Source organism: Rhopalosiphum maidis, chromosome 2, assembly GCF_003676215.2.
Source record: "Rhopalosiphum maidis isolate BTI-1 chromosome 2, ASM367621v3, whole genome shotgun sequence".
Classification (NCBI taxonomy): domain Eukaryota; kingdom Metazoa; phylum Arthropoda; class Insecta; order Hemiptera; family Aphididae; genus Rhopalosiphum; species Rhopalosiphum maidis.
The window spans coordinates 54,610,809-54,627,369 of record NC_040878.1 but is presented as its reverse complement, the minus strand read 5'-3'; the positions used below and the strand labels follow the sequence as shown (position 1 = coordinate 54,627,369).

General features: G+C 30.3%; 1 protein-coding gene across 6 annotated transcripts in view; it reads left to right on the top strand.

Annotated features, from left to right (window-relative positions):
* Positions 1 to 16,561, top strand: part of LOC113553468 (protein unc-13 homolog A) — a 160,609-nt gene that overhangs the window by 35,204 nt on the left and 108,844 nt on the right. The window lies entirely within an intron of this gene.

Below are 16,561 nucleotides of genomic sequence, written 5' to 3'. Positions count from 1 at the left end.
AAGGGAGGATGTAGTTTTCATATAAATATATTTAATACATTAAATAAATATAAACTTACTTAATATTAATTTTTATCAAGTAGTATTAAAAAATATATTTGGTTTTATAAATAGTCAACATAGTTGTTGAAATGCAATAAATAAATTCCTAACAAACCTTTATAGACTACTTCGTCAAACAAAACTGTATTAAAAATAAACAAATATAGGTAAATTGTTAAAAATAGCAGAGTATCTTCATTCTTTATTTTTACAAAATAGAGAAAATTTTGATACCGAAATTCAAATAACAATGATTATATTTTAGGTAATATACAATTAGAAACCTTTTTTTTTCATTTGGGGCGTTCTGGAAAACAAATATTGAGGCTTGTTGATAATATTATGATATTTTTCATAATCTTAATGATAATAATTAGGTATAGAATTATCTAACTAATTACAATATCACAGTCGTCTATAGTCTAAAATATTTATTGCCATATATTATATTTTCTTGATGTATGTTTTTTATCCTGTCCATTGGTTAGTATAGTGCACGCACCTTTAAATATGTGTGTCACGCATACATTGAAGGAAATTAAGTGTATTGGAAATTCAAAACTGTTCATAAATCACCTCAATCTTGCTTTTGTTATGTTTTCACGTTATCCGTTGGAATTTTCGGTATTGCTGGTGTTGAATATTAAACTATAGCAAATTCAAATTTACATATTCCAACAAGTAATTATCGACAATGTCATAGGTAGTAACTTATAGTTTACTACGAACGTTAAATATTTTGGTAACTCAATGTTTTAAAGTTAATTTCTATGACGATTGACCAAATTATTGACCAGCTTAGTTAATCCGTAAATATGTAGTCATTAATCTGGTAACTTTGTTGATATACTTTTTTATCAATATTTAACAACCTACGTACCATTATTAAAATGAAAGAGAGACGTACTATAGTTTTCCATTTATTTTACGGTGCTATTGACACTTTTGGTAATCTGGTTATTATGGTATAAAATGATATTCCATTATTATGAATAAAATCATTAAAAACGAGGGGATAAAATGTGATATTTTATTATTTATTTACAACCGTGTATAATGTGTACACTAAAGAATTATTCAGATTTTAAAATTGATGGGTAAATTTATGGAATATAAAAAAAAAAAATGGTATGTCAAAGCGGAACGTTTTTTTGCACTCCATCAATCCTCGTGCCTCTCTATTTAAACCATAATACACTGTAAAAAAACATTACAGATTATAGAACACGCAAAGTAACGTCACGCGTTGTGGTTAATTCTCTGTATAATAAGTTGAACATTTTATTTTGTACAACATCTAATAAAATATAATTGTATGAGTTATTCGAATTTTTGTGTTTATAAATTAAATACATTTTAAGTAAAAAAACTTCTTTAAGATCGTTGATAAAACAGGAAAAATATTTTTCTAGATCTTTTTTTAATGGACTATTCTTGACATTAACGTTTCAAAATTATAATCGAAAAATGTTGATACGTGATATACTTATACTATTTAGAGTATTTTATTTGTATTATAAAATAATATGGTGAACTAGTGTCTATATACTAAACTATACTTTTATAGCAAAAATGTCGTATCACAAGTTCTTAATATCACTTGAAAACTTGGCTTAATAATGAATTATACACCTAGTTGGAAGTATTATAACTTGTGCAGCTTAACTTAGCAACGTGATGGTTGTTAACTTATAAGGGTATTATGTATTTAGGCATTTTATTGTATTTGTAGCATTCGTTTTTACAATAATATATTAAAAAATTGTATTTAATTTACAGTATAAATATTTGTAGGTTAAGAAAACTGGCGATATTATAATGTTTTATCTATAAACTTAATGGATTTATAAAAAAATGTTAAATATTACATTATTAGTTCTGTGAATTATTTATTGTATATTTAGGTTTTTCATAATGTCATATATTTTTATGTAAATGTAAAAAAATAGCTCAAATAGGTTTTGTAGATTTATGCTTTGGGCAAAGAAATATACATAAATAATATCCATCCTTTTTAAGACTTTCACCTGATCGAATATTTAACTTTTGATGATTTATGAATTTAAATATAACATCTACTATCAGTTTATTTTTTTCTATTTTTTGAATATCTCTCAACATTTTAAAAATTTTGAATTGATTACATGTGTTATTATGAAATAATTCGATTTAATTTTACTAATTTCGAAGTAATTAAAAACATTTACACATACTTTTTCTACTATAATATGTATAACTATAATGAATATATTATATACAGAATATAATATTATACACACAGATAATGTATAAATTTGTAATAAAATAGTGTTTATATATAATATTTTAATTTGTATATTATAATTTATAATATTATGTCCTGTATTGATTCGATTACTGAAATTATAATTGACTGAATAATCAATGATATCTGGGAGACTGCAGTAAAGTTTTTATTTGCATAATAATAATAAAACGTACAGCTGAAAACTTCTTTTGACATCAATCAAAATATATGTCTACTCAATCATTTATAATGATGAGACTAGGGTAGAGAGCATCGGGTAAATGTAATAAGAGTGAAAAAAAATTAAAATTTAGCTGGATTGCATGTGATTTAAAGGATTACGTACTAGTTTGGGATTGTTAATAAGTGTATACTATTTATATTTATATATATACTCATAATGTCCATTATTTATTATACAATAAAAAATTTCATCTACTTTGTTTAGGTAATTTAGACTAAATTTCTTAGAGGTATTTATTACTTCACATGCTTTATTAGTTGTTAATACTGAATTTATTTTTGGATTTCAAAACTGGATGATGTAAAATTGAATATTTTTCGTTACCATAATATCTTTGTAATGACTGCCAATACACGATAGCTGGTATTAATAATTTATAATATACGAACTGGAGCTTTTTTAATACTTGAAAACGAATTGTATGAATGACAGTGATTTGCCTGTATTAAGATAACACTGTATAATATACACTAAAGATCTAAATTTGCAGTTATTTAGTTACTTAGAAAATTAATTGAGTACCTATGATAATATATAATATATTATGTATTAGAATTATGGTCATTTAGTTGAATCATTATAGGACATAGAAATTAGTACAAACGTTAATGAACGGAACTGGGTTAATGAAGCAATCGGCTTTATAGACTATTAATATTGATGATAAAATAATAAAAGATGGGACCACTTATATAGTAGCGTGACTAGTGGATCGAAGAAAAAATACGATATCCTATCATGCGCGCCGTGATAATAAATACAAATAACATATTATAATTTTATTATTTGTAGATTATAATTATAGGCTAATTATAAGTTATAACGTAAAGTATGTTATCATATCAAATAAACGTGCGGTTACGGAATATTTTCCAAGTGTGCGCTTTTCTGGTCAAACGCGAATAATAATCATATAAATTCGTTGCAAGCTTCACGCAGAAGAACTATGATTAAACTTTCTAGATTTATGTTTGTGGAGATCAATTTCGTTGAAATTTGGTCGCGCGCATTTCGTTTCGTTTGCCCGCGATGGCGGCGGTGTGGGCGGCGCGCGGGTTTATGCGTTTAACCATCCGGAAATCATTTCGAGCACTTGACCCGTTTGGGAAGGGAAAACTGAACGTTTTCCTGCACACGCTTCGCTATTTATTATGTGTGGTGCGCGTGTATATTATTAAATAATATTATACACTGGGCAATGTCTTAGACATTTTTGAATTAAATATGGCGCATTAAAATATATCTTTCCGGCGGCGCGTGGCGGCGTTGAAACGAATATACGTAATGATACTAACACGATACACGTACGGCGAGAAGTGCATACGGTATGTCATAATATTATAAAATATAATAATATAATCGTAAAATATTTTCATGTACAATGACAACTGGGCCCCAGTGTATATATCATTTAAATATCACGTTTACAGTTTCTCGAATTGGGTCGTATTAAATGATAAAAAAAAAAAAAAACAAAACAAAACGAAACTAAATACGAGGGGGCCCACAGTAGCGTACGCACACATATAGTATCATGTGTATGGAACGAATGGCAATTTTTGTACAGGGTACCTATGTGTGTGTGCGGAAATGTATAATGGAAATGCGGGCTAGACGAGTGGTTGACCTTAACCGTTACAACGTTGGGTTCTGACCATCCTTGTATTTAAATACGCGCACGCGACAAAATGTTAAAACACATAGTTACCTACATAATATATTATTATTATTATTATTTTGTTATACGAGTAATGTGTAGGCTATCAATTCACGAGCCTATAGTATGTAATGTCGTTGAGTAAAAATATACTATATTAAGAATATTTACTAGTACTTTATATTCGATGATAATACCTACTCATGAATATGTAATATATGAATATTATTATAAACTATAGGCTTTATTTAGGAAGTGTTATACGTTGGTGAGAATTCGGTGCGGTGATATTATCAATAGAAAATGTAGGATTATTATTTAGAAACGGCCGCGCTGAACGGTAGTTTCAATTACCATATATATATTACTCAATATTATATAGGTATATTATAGGCAAAGACTTGTTTTTATTAAAGTATTTGTTATTATTTTATTTTTGTGTATTCGATCTAAAGTGAACGTAAAAGTAAGGTCCGTACAGTTATAATTTTTTATTTTTTATATAAAACTACGAAACAGACCACATTGCTTATCGATTACTTAGGTACCTCTATATTGGTATTGATATTGCGAAAATATTGATATGCCACTATGCTCCTTGAATGTAAAAAAAACATTTAGTTCAAATAGTAATCAAGCAATAAAGAATATTGTGAAATGTTATTAATTTTTTTATTTAATTCTAATATAATAAGAGTAATAATAACACACATGACAAATTTAATTTTCACTAGTTGTAAGTTTTGTGGTTCTTTGATAAATTGGCCGGAGAAAAAATATAAAATGGTTCACAGAATACGATTTGACCGCGCTATAATTACTTTTACGTTCAATATTAGTTTTCGAAGCTATATATATAAAAAAATAACTTCTGATGGATGAATTCGGGAAATTGTCAGTAATTAAATTGAATTGTTTAGTACCTTATTACTAAGGAATACAAGATACATTAAAAGTTACAGCTATTTATATGTTACTCTGTTTAGGTTTTTAAAATATAGTCTTTAATTATTATGCATTTATGCACGCTAGTCAAATATTATACTTTTCCTTGTTCGTCTATTTAGTTACGTCTATATTATAAAATAAAATGTTTTATTTATATTATGAAATATACCATACTGTTGTACACATACGAATAAATGCACTTAAAACTTAAAGTTATATGAAAAGTGAACATAAACAGGTATAAAATATTTGAAATAAGATGCAAATATGCAATGAAAATATTTATGAGAGGATACAAGCCACTATAAGGTAACAGAAATATTTTTAAACTTTCATGTTAGACAATAGATAGTAGGTAATACTTTTAATAATACTTCCGAGAAATCTACTTGTTTTTCATTACACATATAGTTACTGTGAAAGGATGTACCATGGAGAGTGGTTTTGAAATCAGCATTGGTTGATTTCAATAACACATTACAATTTGTTCATTTAGCTCATATCGGATGTGAGTTTTTTCTCATTAACCGTCATCGCAATAATTTCACAAACGTCACAAAGCATAATGAAAATTTTGAATATTTAATAACTATAAGCATATCCGAACATATAACGTTTATCATATCTATAAATGAAAACAAAACATTTTGCTGGTCCAATGGTTTGTTTTGTTGCGCGAACAGTCTATGGCCTGACATTGCATGAGACTACTATTGTTGAACACGAATGTCCGAAAACGTGTTATTAATTAATACCGGGTGTCATTTGGTTATTGTATATAGTTGGCATATTATGATTAGTGTAATGAGTGGTGTTTTCTATTCGTACAGAAATCGTGTAGTTCTAAACATATGTTGTTATTAAATTTTTATTGGATGCATTTTTAAGTTTTTCATCGATTATAATTATAATTTGATACGTTTTATTTGATTGTTTGACATAAGTGATAAGTGTAAAAGTAAATTTTTAAAGAAATAAAATATTGGTTAAAATAATGTAACCTATAATATTCCGAATTCCAAAATATTACAAATTTCTATTAAAAATTTGATTAGGTTTTGATATTTCATCTCTTGTCAATTATTATTTAAAAATATAGTATTAGATTTGATGTATTAAATATTTTGTTAGTAAGTATATCATCTCATTTTAAAATTGCATATTCCATTGTTGATATTGATGTAGGTACATCAGCAGCATACATTTTTGATTTATAATGTTGAATGTATATCAGCACATTTTACATAAGTTAATACACAAAACAATTACTTTTATTATACATATAATTTATCTTTTTAATTTATTTTATCTAAAAGAAACATATTTATACAAATAAATATTAGCTTATGCTCAGTTTGTTTGAAAATGTATTTCATGACATTTTGCTCGTTCATTATATCTTTGCATGTTTCATTTTTGATGTTAGAAAGATTTTTTTTGTTTCTTGTCGATTTACCGTTACCCATTGATAATATTTTAGCAGATGTCAACTGTACCTCATCTATAGGGAAATATATACGTTTTCTACGGATTTTTTTTATACTATATCTAACTATCGTTACTGTATACGGGTCTTCCTGCTCTGTACAGAAATAACGCCGCAAAGGTTACAAACTACTTGGTCAGAGCGATTCACTGGATAACCTCGCGCTGAGCCGAACCACAGAACTGTTAATTTAACAATATTATACAACCAAGATGCCATATTACAGCGATCCGACTCGACGTCGAGTATATAATTTTATTATAATAATATATAATACACATAATTACTATTTTTCGCGCATGTAGGCAAAAACACACGAATGCATAGAACGCGTCGAACGGTGTCGACAAATTAGGGTTTTTTTAATTGATTTAAATAGAATCCCGCTAAAAGCGTAGACCTTGGGGGCGTTATCATCCGCAGCATGCGGTATACACGAGATAATTGAAAGGCCATGTCCGCCGGCACAGCGTGTGATAACGACCTCCCACCGTCCGGTATTTTTGTGTGTATATTTTTTCGGTTTTTTTCTCCCGTGTCCGCAACACATATAATATACATGCACACGCCGAACACTGAACTCGAATACAATATAGTGGCACTACTGTGAGTACCGGACGACCACGACGACGACCACCACCACTAGTCACTACGACTACGACTACGATAACGACGACAAACGATATCGTTTTGCGTTTAAAGTGTGACGTGACGTGTGTGCGTACCTGAGTGCAGCTTTCGCTGTGAACACAATCTACGATCGCTGTGCCGACGGTATATGCGGTTTTGACGACGATCCGATTATGGATCCGCCGGCGGGCGGAGGAACCGGCCCGGGGAACTGTGGCGGCGGTGGCGGGGGATTCTTGTCTAACAGACGTATTAAGTTGACGGCCGTGTTTCCGATGATCATCGGCTCCCGGCGCACCATATCCAAGTCGGACTCGTCGTCGTTGGCCAAGACCGGGAACTTGGAAAAGTCGGTGGCAAACGCCACTGTAACAGCTTCCGCGGCAGCGGAAAGACCACCCGTCTCCCTAACCAGGAACAGAATGAGGCGAGGCTCGAGTCTGACGGACCTGAAGAGATCGGACTCGCTGGCAGGTACAAAATCGCATAGTTTCATTATATTCTGACCCGAACCCGCGCGGCTGTTGTGTCGTTCCGGTCGATTCCGTCGTGTCGCGTATTTTGCTGGGTTGTTTCCTCCCACCGGAAAATCGTGGTTATACTGATCTAGCGCTAGAGTAGAGGGCGTTTGAGTGACGGAGTTCTCGGAAACGCGCGCGTTAAGGGTACATATAATTATATATGCGTAACGGATATGTCTACATTCTAAGAGTACATATACTTGAGGAATCCGTAGGTCGCCTTGGTTAGAACTTGGCTTGCACTCAAACTTTGTTCGTCCTTAACAACTTTTAGATGACGTATACTATGTATAAAAGTAATTTATAACCACTTTCAATAAAATCGTTGGCTTTTCAAACAAATTTATAAATTACTATGTTCTATGATCCGCTGGTATACTTCTTTTGAAAATCGATTTAATAAGCTTGCAGCAGTGTCCTGTAATGAATAATAAATGCGCATTACTACGTTATTTAACTAGACTGTTGATAAATTTATTCATTCAAGTAATGTACCGTGTACACGCCTAAACAGTTATAATTTATTATCCATCAAATCAATTAAACAACAATGTTAAATATATATAGAAATTTAGAAAAATAGTAAAACGAGTAATGTGAATACATCAGTACACTGAGGAAGGTTAACGGGAAAATGGTCAAAAAACGTCATTAAATCATAGTATACCATATTCATCAAATATATATATATAGGTACCTAGTAAGTACATTATTTTCTGTTAACTAAATTTGATTAGTTTACGAATACGATGATATATTTCTTACAACAAATTTGATTATATTTTTAAACTATATTATTTACTTGTATGCGTGTTTTCAGTTTTGTATTTTTTCAAAATATTTCAATCGTAGTCAGTCACCAAACATATGTCGTATATCTATATCAATTATACTGTTTTCGTTAGTTGAATCATTCTCGAGATTTCCCTTTACACAATAAAAAAATCGTAGTCAGGATTTCTTTCAGGTGTCGTGTGAGAGAACAAGTGTACCGGAGTCGAGTGTTTCCGTTATTGATTGCATTTTTTACATAAGACTTTCGGGAAGCGGTTGGTACGTCTCGTTTGGAGTTAAATCCACAGCGCTAAGTAAGCGAATGCGTACGTGCACATATATAAGACTATGCAAAACGCGTAAAGAACAATGCGTAAAAATTGGCCGGTACGGCAGCTGTTCAATAATAAATAATATGTAATCCACATTCAAACGGTAGTAGTAATACTAAACTTAAATAAATAAAAACGTTTTTAAACAATAATAATAAAAATATAAAATTATTGGCGAATTGTTTTCTTAATCATATATGATCCGCCCCATTCGCGTGACTAGGTTTTGTTATATTGATTGTGTATAAATCCGGAATACGCTTTTTTATACGACATTATTATATTTCCGTTAAACAGAATAAAAACTAAACGAACACTGGGCGATTTACTCAGAATAATCACGACCATTCCGCGATATATTATATTAGGGTAACGACGTGGAGTCGAGCGGAGTTTCACACGCAGTTCGTAAATGCCCCGAATAAGAAATTTAAAAAAATGGCGCAAAAGCCGTTGTTGACAGATAGATTGCAGCGTAACGTCACGACGTGCCAACGTCGTGGTCGTTGCCGCATGTGTATGAAAAACAGATCGGGTGTTGTATTGTGTGCCTAAGGTTCGACTGGCAGCTTCGGTGACCTGATGAACTTGAAACGGTTCTACGATGACTCATCCGTGGGCTCGGCTGAAAACCTAGTGGCCCGGGCCGTGCCTCTATCTACTGTGTTCTGCCGGCAGCATCACGGTACCGCATCTGAAGAGTCGATGATGACTGCTGCTGCGGAGATAGCGGCATCCGTACCTTACCACCACCGGTCCCGGATCGACTTGCAGCAGAAGCAGTTGCAACAGACGCAACACCAACAGAAACTGCAACTGGAGCACAGCCATCAACATATGCAGCAACAACAGCAGCAGCAGACGCGCCGATACGCCTCCGAACTTGGGGGCACCCGCCCGGCCTGCAAACAACCGCCGCAATATCGGACCGTCGAAATGACTAGCCAACAGCGAATTGAACGCATGTCTAGAATAATGAAACAGCAAAATCATCGGCCTGAACAAATGATGCGGTTCAGGCACACCATGACGCTAGTAAGTCTCCGACATCATGATAATAATAAAATGTGATATATTTCGGCGTTTAATAGTAATAGACACACGGGGTCATTTTTGGAAATCGAGCAAAAGGGTAGTAGGGGGGGGGAGGTGTCGGTATTTTAAAATGCCTGAATACAATGCATTTTTTTGCTCGCTTCACATGAAATAAACGTTATTAAAATACTGCATAATATAATAGATATTGTTGATTTTCTAAAAGAAAACTTTGACACGTATATCGATATGCGTAGTAGTATAGCTCGTAAATACCTACTGGTCTCGAAGTCTGAGTCAGATACGGGTCGAAATGCATTGCCGGTATATCAAACGATAATATACCTATGTAACAATTTTTTAATGTTCGATTTTGTATCAATACACTTATATTTCTTTTTTAAAAATATTATATCATTACTACAACACAATATTATGTTGTATAGCCATATATATCGTGACATAATGAATTTTTTTTTACGTATTTTGTTTGAAATAATAGCAAGTTGATTTCACCATCGCAAGTAGTTCCTAGAAAATGATTAATTTTTTTCCAGTCAAATGATCGTATTTACCACTTGTATAAAAAAAATATTCTACTCGTATTATTTATATTCTATGCTATGAAAAATGCTACAGTTATTAATTTATTATTTAATCTCATATTTAAGAGACGCTTGGAAAACTTTTGGTATGAAAAATTGCATAAGCCCTTTATTTATATTTTATATTTTCTCGATTAAGTCTACCTACGCAGTCATTTACACTTTACTATGGCGATATCGTGTATGATATTGGTTATCGCGCACGATAACGTCGTATATCATCACCTATCGTTCGGATTTAATTAAATCACGACCTTCTTGTGGTATACTGAACGCACAATGTCGTACGTGCAAGTACGCGTTTGTATTATATACGTGGTTACGTATACAGACACAGACACAGACACACACACACACACACACATAGATTTATGGTTAGGTACGCTTTTATATGTATATATGTATGTATGTACATGTGTGTGCGAATATGACGTCTGGTGCGGACGTCATAAACTTAAGTGTAGGACTTGTTATATTATTATATTGGCGTAAAGGATGTAATACTCTCGCAAGCACGAGCGTGCACACACACACGTCAGTCAGTCTGCCGCTGAAAAGTTTTTACGGCTTTATCGTGAGTCGGTCAACGCCATGCAAGACGCCTTAAGTGCGTCTGGACATCCATCTACATTTTCACCATAAATCTAATACATATATATATATATTATTTCTAACAATTCGTATACACATTTACACTAACTCGACAGATAGAGTCCACTCTATATACGCGTAATACATGTACCTAATACGCCTACTCGCAACGTGAAAACATACTTTCGGACTCGCGATCCGGCATCGTTAAAAATATATACACTAGGCCCATACGAGTTTCTCTTAAAATACGATAGGTATATTATTACAGTGTCAAAATGCTATTAGAGCACAGTAATAATAATAATAATAATAATAATAACAATGATGATGATGACGTAGGTACGTAAAATTGTAATAATACGATGTAGTAGATATATCGAACGTCCATACAGTTTAATAACTGCGACTCTCTTCCCATCGGGACAGCCTTGTGTCACTGTTTTGACACATTCACGAGGGCTTCGAATCAAAACTCAAAAGATTCTATCTCGCCGATCACGTTTCGTCACACTAGGGGCGTAGTGCGATGGCGTATGAGAATCCCTAAGTCTACCACTCAGCCGCCGTCCCATATTGCGTGTACCCAGCTGCGGTGGTGTTAGGATTTACATTGTTTTACCTACACCATTTTCGATCCGTTGTCGTTATTTTATGCAATATTGTATTCAAATATTATTTTACAATTCGCGGGCCTACCCACTATGGCAAGGTGGTGGTGGTGCGACCGTTTGTCGAATAATTTAAAGGCGCACGCAAAACGCTACGATTCGTTGTAATAATATTGTGTAAACGTCGCGGACGACCGCATACTGTTTCGGCGTCGTATGTTATTACCACCGGGCCGACCGCTGCGTACATATATTATGTATATATTATAATATACATATTATAATATTATAATAAAATGCATCAGAATTCTGTGCAGCAGTGCCACGCAGGGCGTTTTTGGCCAAACGTCCGTCGAACGTCTGCGCATACCACGCGTGTAGAAGTGCGTGTGCGAATTATAATTAGGGCAATATAGTGTGTGGGGTGATAAAATATTATGTCGGAAGCCTCACTCCTACAATTAATCTTAACGCCCAATGATAATATTATAATAAACTGACAAAAATATATACTTCCAAACTTCCAAAATACAAATAATAAAAAATCGAACATTCATTCTGAGATAAATTAAGTCAACGCGTGTAGCTAATAATTATATACTATTTATTATCGTAAATCATTAAATAATTGTGTTTGATGTATATTTCCAATACAAATAGTCCGTTTACGTTATCAAATGTTTCTTTTTCAATGTTGAGAATAACTGAGTAATAAAAATTTATCTTGGTTCATTTTAGTCGTAATGTAACATAAGTTAAAGATAATATATCGGATGTTTAATATTAAATTTAGAAGTTGAAAAAATAAGTCATAAAGTTTTAATATTTTTTTGAATAAAATTATTTTTAGTTATATATACATTATTATATATTTTTATACATTTTTTTTATAACAACTATACAAGTCGGCTAAACACAAATAAAATGTAAATTATGGTAATACTAAGAATTACAGCTGTTATTTTTTTTGTTTATCAAATTGCAACACTGAACACATACTATTATTGTGATGTATTATTCATTTATACAATATATATAATTTAGATGAAATGCAATTCTAGGCAGGGAAGTAATATGTATTTTCAAAGTCATCTTTAATTACCCCTATGCGTAGCTGTATGGTATTGTTTAACGGTTATTTTACTGTAAAATAATTATTAATTATACAAAACAAGTATAATAAATATTATATATTAAATTATAGGTGTTTATAGTTATGACTTATCATTAAAGCAACGGCTTACATGCATTTGTATATTTTTTTTCTGGTTAATTTTATTATATGCTTAGTAAGTAGACAAAACATTTCACAACTTTTGTGATCCAATATTCAACATTTTTAGTGAATAATTTTGCATATTTTAACATTTTTCGAATTAAAGGACATAATTTTAAATTATTAGAGTATGTTTTAAGTTTAGTGCATATTTTGATAGTTTATCAAAAATCAAGCACCTCGGTAAATATTTTTCATGAATCAAGATCAATAACTATATTAAACTGTGAATTTATCGTAAAAACGATAGAGACAAATTATTTTCATAATGGTCAGTGAGTAGATTAAATTTGATCTGTATGGCTGTATTATTATTTTTTATACATATAAATACATAGAAAATTGAATAAAATAAAATAATTAAAATTTATTAAAGAAAATGCTTAAAGTAAAAATATAATTGTATTAACTGTAATATATATATAGGCGAGTAATTTATTTAGGATATATTTAACTGCATATTTAATGAATTTTTAGTACACTGAAGTCCTTGCTCTACTTATTACTTATAACGGTCAACAGACGAGTGAATAATATTATGACAAAAGGAAATACCTTTAGTATAGTACAAGACGATTAATTGGTACATTTCTTCGTCAAAATGTAATTGAAAAATTATTAGTGACCAAATAATTATATTAATAGTATTTATAACTGTAGACAATTTTCACGTGTTATCGTAATATTAATATTCGACTGATGCTAAGGTAACAATAATTAAACCGGTAATTGAATGTTACATTTCATATTACTGTTGTCGACTAGCAATAAACAGTAAGTAAGTTTTTATTCGTTGTCAAAAGAGTATAATATAATATCAGGTAATTCGGTGTTATTAACTTTTTATACTTGCCAAATTAATTTTAAAATTATAGATAAACTACATAAAAAAAAAACTATTATATTTAATTATAAGAACTGGGCTTTCTTTTCTTAAAAATGTGTTTCTTAAAGTATAAAAAGATAAGACAGTTCATTTAAGTGTCATTTTGTCTGCACCCAATTAAATTACTTAACATTTATTTTTTAGTTAAAGTAGGCGTCTATGTTTTTGGTTATAAAATGAATCTAATTTAATTTTACCCAAAAACCTTACTCATTTAAATTTAATTAATTAATTTTTTTTATGTGATACTCTTATTAAGTATAATAAACTTATAATGCATATAATGCCTTTTGGAATAACTCCTCGTTTAAATAGTTAAAGTTCAATTCAGTCTTCAAATCATGCCGTATTAATTTTATAAAATACAAATACAATATTAAAACAAGTTAGTTTGAAATAGTTAGTTTTATTATATACCTAATTACAAACTACAATATGCGTATTATGTAAAATAATTAAGTGATATGTACATCGTTTAAAAAAAAACCTTGATTTGTATGTAAAAATAAAAGTCTAAACCTAAACAATTATAACAGCTATTAGAGTTGTTTTATCTTAAGTAATTTAAAATAAATTAAATTTCACATGATGATATACAAGCTCTTTTGATGGAAAAATTGAAGCTTAATTATTGTTTATGTAAATTCTGTTTGCAGTTGATTAAATTCTTTCTTTTTTTTTTTTGTAATTATTATTTCTAATTAAAATAAGTGGTCGTATATTATTGTATTTTATTATATTATTATGAAGCGTATATTATTATATTATAGCTTTAAAATAAGATAAAAAATAAATAAAATATATTTATAAATCCATCTGTTAAAAAAATATGAATTCTACAATAAATGGTTATTATTTTCTAAATTACATCAAAATGAATTTATTTAAAAGTAGTTTTGCTAAACATGCCACTAGTTATATTTTCCACTTTTAAATATTTTATCAATCTATTTATATCTATCCAAAGTTTTAAACCGTAAAACTTCTAAAGTAGGTACTTACAATTTTTATAAAAAAAAATTAAGTGATACTTTATATTTTTTGGATCTCTGTTATCGACTTAAACGTACATTGTAAATATGTTCTATATATTGCCTTTAGAATATGTTAAGCTAGTTGAATTATCGCTCCTTTCAAAATCTTAAATTTTATTTATATGATTTTCATTGTATATAACATATTTACAGTTGACAGATATAATTTAAATCATTATAGAATGGGTGAATTAAATTTTTGTTATTTAAATGTAATGAATAATATTGGTATCTGAATAATTGTTATGTATACATTTATTAAATATTTGTATTTTAAATCTCAAAGTTAATTATTATATTTTTTCGTTTAAAATCAAATTCATAATAACTACTATAACAAAATAATATAATTTTCATCAATAATAATTAGGAAAAAAAATGTTAATATGTAAATAGTCACATCGCATATATAATAATGAAATTGTATACATAAATATATTTACTATTTTTTATTTATGTATAAACTATAGTAACATAACGCTAAATATGTCATTTATTGTCCAAAAAGTTTTCGAGTGAATAATTACTAAAAAAAAGTAGTTAAGGATCAATTAGTTTCGTTATCAAATTATTTTTGATGAATTGCGCGGTGATAAAATAAGTCTTTTGAAAAACGTCTTAATTAAAAATGGTGAATTTAAAGGAACAAAGGTTGTACGTTTATGGCGAAGCAACAGTGATTGGCAATTGTAGAGAAATATGTTTGACAATTTTATAATATGGATCGTGCTTGTCAAGAGTGAGACCATAGCCATGGTAGCAAAATAAACACACACGAACTTATGAACACGCAAACAACACACGTGAACCGACTATGGATCGAATCCCCCCCCCCCTGCAACCATCGCTGCCGCAGTTAGTTATGGTTATATGGGCAAACCGTCTGCAAATACTGTACAAAATAGGAAGCCAAATAAAACGTTATCAATTTTCGTTATCAAATATATAAATGAAAGTCTTTCCAACAACGTTTTCAACTGAGCGACTCTAGCCGTCTTGTGATAGATGCGATTTTATTGCCGCTACAATACGCGCGCGCCCATATATAGTTAACTACTCTGTCAATTTGTTGCCACCAATGTTTTATTTTCGTTCGCATGAAAAATGATGGGTGTATATAAGTATATGTATTTGTATAAAATTTCCATTGTGTATATTTCTCATTCATTCATCATCCATGTAGACGTTTACCCGATTAATACAATGCAGGTGTCAGTTGACCAAACGTTTTTGTAATATACAATTTTCCAACTCTATTGACACATAATGGTGATAATGATTAAAAAAAACCATCTCTTCAATTGCCGATCCATTTAACACGTTTATTTAAAAATAATTTTGGCTTAGTTTCAATACTTAGTCTTATAGATTGGATGTATTTCGAAAAATTCTTATACCCAATATTATACATTAAACTATTTTCAAAGCAAAAAAAGTAAAATATTACTTTTAATACTATACATTATGTTACGTTTGTATTGCTTTGAATAGTTTTACAATTTTTTTTATTTTTTGAATACAAAATTAAATATTATAACAGAAGCGTTTTTCATAGGCTTACATCATATAAAGCAAGGAATAATGCATTATCGCTGAAAGCATTTGTTAGGTGCATTACAAACT